This window comes from Poecilia reticulata, linkage group LG10, assembly GCF_000633615.1.
Source record: "Poecilia reticulata strain Guanapo linkage group LG10, Guppy_female_1.0+MT, whole genome shotgun sequence".
Classification (NCBI taxonomy): Eukaryota; Metazoa; Chordata; class Actinopteri; order Cyprinodontiformes; family Poeciliidae; genus Poecilia; species Poecilia reticulata.
This window is the reverse complement of record NC_024340.1, coordinates 744795-749658: the sequence shown is the minus strand read 5'-3', so window position 1 is coordinate 749658 and position 4864 is coordinate 744795. Positions and strand designations below refer to the sequence as shown.

Below are 4864 nucleotides of genomic sequence, written 5' to 3'. Positions count from 1 at the left end.
AAACCACCGGAGTGGGTTCCATGTTCACTACATATATTATGTATTTACCTTGTGTTTCAATGAAATCACATCACCCAAGTCCTTACATTTAACACTGTACCATCCATATAAAATTCACTGACTACTGCCACGTTTTAAAATTGCTGGCCGATTTTCAAAACATACGGTGATAAAAAAAAATAAATTAAAAAAATCTCAACTAATCTCAGTGCGTGGTGTCCAACAATAGGGYAGGACCAACACACCACACACCAACCGATTTAACTCAAGASTCAGACGAGAAATCTCGCAAAACCTCACAAGACCAAACGTGAGATCAGGGTTAACAAACATGGCCGACAGGGAAGAAGTCCYGTCTTTTACCAAAGATGAAAGGGAAATCCTACAGCAGGTAAAATGTGACGCCACTCCGTTTTTGTTTACATTTTGTGAAGAATTAAGCGTCTTCTTCTGAGGTCATTTTCTTCAGCGGTTCTTGGTGCAGCGCCACCACAGGCGAGGAGGGAAACAGATTTTTCCAAAGGCTTTAGTTGGATACATCCAACCCAAAGCACCCAACCAGGATAACCAACCAGGTGCAACTCAGACATTTAACTGGCTGCCCACCAGCACTGCTCCTTTTTAGCTGGATTTAACTTGAGAATCTACAGAAATGGGTGAAAATACCCAAGAACAGTTGTTTAAATGCAACTTTTACGATTTTTTTTACATATTTGTTGAAATTGCCACTGTGCTGTGACAGCATAGTATGAGACACCTAATCTGTGCAAAAAAACTTGAGCTCCTCTGCCTTCTCCCACTGCAAACTGTAGAAATACAACACTGAGTCAGAAACGACCAAATAGAACCAGAAGGAAGGTCTTAGCGCTGTCAATCAAGCTTGTGTTYGCTACTCGCAGCCTCTTCCTTTTCTCTCTGCRAGGAAATAGAAGAATGCTCAAGCTAGTGGATAAATGTCATTCCTTTTCTTTTTTATCTTTTAATATCCTTGCAACCRTTTTGCCTCAACTCTACAGTGACCTGTTTTAGTCTTTAGTCYGTAACAAATAAAATGAATAAAATGATGGAGTGTAAATACTTTCGTGGCAAATGTGCCAGATTTTTTAAAATATACCAATAGGCAGGCTAAGATCCGTCATATTCTACCAATTGTTTTCACCTACAGCTCGATTCAGATTGAATGTTCAGCGTATACAGGCTAACGCTAACAATCAAACTGGGTTTCTGTTTTACAATCAGAACTGGAGTCAGCCAGCATTACATGACGTACTGGATGTTTCCTTTAACCAGACGGAGGTGCTAAGCTGTGGTTGGGATAGGCTCTCAATCTCCCATCTCCAGTTTGTGAGGAGGTCAAAGGAGATCTGGCAGCAGAAATTCCTACTGCAAGAGGAAGTAGAGAGGAGAGGAGAATCAATTACATGGAGCAAGAACTGAGTGGAGGGAGAGAGGATAGATTGGTTAAGATGTAGACAAGCTGCGAAAACACAGACACRGCAGCTAGCAGGAGGCTAGCAGGAGGAGGAGGAAGAGAAAAGGCATGAAGGAGGATCAATAGTTGGAGCTCAATAGGCCAATCGGACTCCGTTTTGCTGAGCAGGAATTCWCTTCACGTCTCCATCCTGAATGAACACTCCGCTGTGTGTTTAGGTTTAAGTTTCTCCCCGTTGTTGCCGACAGAGTTTCTCCTCTTCCTAGATCGGCCTGATCATGAGAAACAACGTTAGTGTAGCGCCCATGCTAATCCTCGGGTCACAGCAGAACCACTGAATGGAACCAGGTTTACACAGAAAGCTGCCACTGTGCTGTGTCTGATTAGAAGCGATTATGATCTGCAATTGAACTTCTCCGTTTTGTTTTTTGTCTYGATTGAAATGAAGCACGGTCCATTAACGGTGTGGGTATACGGTCGGAGCCGTTAGCCTCGGTGACTGGAATCGCTCTACACCCCGCCGGTTGGCCTCTTGCCATTACAGTCAACAGTTGTCRTTCTGTGGGGGAATGTTTACCATGCGAGCTGGGTATCGAAAAAAATGAAGCTTTAACAGCAATAGTCAGAGGTTTCCCCCTCTGGCATTGAGATTAAAAAGAAAACAGGGCGTTCTTTAAGCCCCTTATCGTTTATGGTGGATATTTCCTGGTGTAATTCATTAAATTATAAACTACTCACCCACCAGCGAGATAAATGGCTTTCTGGAGGGGGCTGCTCAGCATCTCCGGGCCCAGAGGTGATCACTGATTATCCTGTTAGTGAATCAGTGTGACTGCTGGTAATGGACAACATCACACATGGAGACTGTAGATACCATAGTAGGTAGAATTACCATGCGTTTCCCATTATGTGGTTGATTTTCACAGATGTATYGAGTCGTTTTTGACTGGGATCAGAATAAGTAATTCTTACATTTGCTTTACAAAACTTAAAAAACGGAAAACCAGCAAAACCCTGTTAGGTCTAAGGCCCCATGTAGCCGTCTGGATATCTAGGAAACCCAATAGATTTGTATGCGATTTGGCCTTCATCCACAATTAAACTGCTTAATATCACTAAAAATGATTCATAATAAAAACACATAGCAAAGTGGAGATTTGCACATTTTTATTTGCATTAAATGTGTGGATCGGGGTTATAATTTTGTTTTTTCCATTATAGGTTAGTTTTATTTAGTTGACTTTCATCTAATTCAGTGTCATGTTCAAATCTAATTTTCTGACCCACATGCAGAACACAGATCAAATAGACAAATTAAATTCCTGAAGAAATGTAACCAGGGCCTGCCCAAAGTGTGCCCGTCGATTTGGACCCAGTGTTCTGATTCTTAACCAGTAACACGTCCGTGCTGCCCTACAAATTCGTCTAAACTGGACTTGCCCCTGATAAGAGCCATCTTTACTAGTGAGAGACACAGACAGACAATAGTCTGCAGCTCAGAGCTGTTTCTATGGTAATTAATGACCTGCACCTGGGGTGTGTCCGTCAGGTGGAGAAAGAGTTCCTATCTTTGCGAGACACTCGGCGTTGGTCTGAAGCCGCTTGACAGAAAACCATAAGCCCTAGCAAAATTTCACAAACATTTTTCGGGAGCAGGCATGTGTATCTATGTTTATGTTCGACTTCGAGACCAATAGAGCGATATTTGTGGCCGTGAGGGCAAGTTAAAAATAGTTTGAGTCAGAAATCCACTGTGTGTGCCAGGGAGAAAGAATCCCATCTCTGTGAGACACCCGGCCTCATTTTTTTCAATTTATGTAGCCATTTTAACTTCGAACCCCACTAAAAATAGCTCCTTTCGAGATCAAGCTGAGCGTTTTGATACCACTTTTGTGGGGGTGCAAGAAGAATAAATAAAGAAACGCCTTATTGGGTGTAGAATAGGTTCGTGCCTTGCATAGCATGGGCAGGCCCCAATTAAAATGATTTTATTTTCTTCAAAACACGTACTTTGGTAACAGGGGGGCAACCAGGAACTAGGGAGAACTGAACACAGGAGGAGAGATGGCGAGTTCAATGGTAATTGGATTCTGCCGAGTTTCAGATAAATTAAAGTCCTTACTTGAGATGAACAGAGCTGAGCCTGGGGGGAGTATGGTTGTAGTCACCAGGGTGGAGGTCCAGGAGGAGAGGCGGAGAACTGGAGGCAGAGGCTGCGGCAGAGGGCGAACAGGTAAGCTCAGATGTGGCGGTGGAGAAGGAGGGAGCGGGACTGTCAGCTGGTGATCAACGGAGGTAAGTTGACTGCAAGAGGGGTGGCTATGGCACTCGGGCAACCAGTGGGTATTTTCCACAGCGTCTCGAAGGAGGAAGGCACAGATAGATCCAGGGACTCGGAACCAGGTGGGTATTTCCACAGCATCTTCAGATGAGTCCTGAGAAAGATGCAAAAGATAAATTACTAGAAGCTCAGGTAAGTATATCATCAAGAGAAAGGCTGCAAAGGGTTTAGTGTACCAATACTGGCTCACACTCTGGCACTGAAGTGCCAACAGTCCCCTGCTTAAATCCTTCTCCAGATGATCAGATTGATCGCAGGTGTGCTGGAATCAAAGGCTCCAGATCACGCCCTCAGGTAAGGCAGCCTAACAGCAGCCTCTAGTGGAGAAAAGAAGGACAACAGAACCCACCACCCTGGATCCCAACATTCAGTTAGTTTTTACAGTGTGTTTGCTATAGTTGTTAATAGTTTAGTTAGTTAAATATTGTTTAATTTGAGTAGTTTTTAATTACTACTTTTCTGTGTCCGAGCCTGCTGACGAATAGCAAGGGCAAGTTTGTTTTCAGAGACTTATAATCCATTTTATTTGTTTTCGGTTTGTTTAATCATTTGGACATTTAAAATGTCTTTCAGTTCCAGAGGTACATGTTCCAGAAATTACGGTACAGAGGCATTACCATTTCTGTGCCAGTAGTTAACAACGGTCTCAAAACGGCAACATTGTCATTTATCGGAAACATTTCTGGAGGCATACAATCGGGGTGAAAGTAGTTTTAAATTCTTGGGGCTACTATCCTTCTTTGTGTGCTTTGGAGTTTCTGTGCTGAAGAAATTTTTTGAGAAATGATTAAAGCTGGGTAGCTCTTGAACTGCTACAAAATGGAGCAGTATTTCCCTCAGCCCACTGGCTGCAATGTTGACACCATGAGATGCAATGATACCTAAAATCTGAACATCATGGCATGGAGTACATCCCATTTTTCCATGTCTGGCATATATTCATTTTAGCTTTTAAACTGGTTATATTGGTCCTGTGTCCAGACAGAGGGATAATCAGTAGCTTAACATCATGACCTATTGGTTCTGAAGATCCTGCATCCTCCACTTCTCTTCCTAACATGGCATCTCCTCATCCTGACTCTCATACTGAC

General features: G+C 43.0%; 1 long non-coding RNA gene across 1 annotated transcript; it reads right to left on the bottom strand.

The window, feature by feature from the left end:
* Positions 1–699: 699 nt before the first annotated feature.
* On the bottom strand, positions 700–4538 carry LOC108166606 (uncharacterized). The gene is made up of 2 exons (XR_001776961.1): positions 3555–4538; positions 700–3478 (listed from the first exon to the last, which is right to left on the bottom strand). It is a non-coding gene; the product is annotated as an uncharacterized LOC108166606 (long non-coding RNA).
* Between the last annotated feature and the right edge of the window lie 326 nt (positions 4539–4864).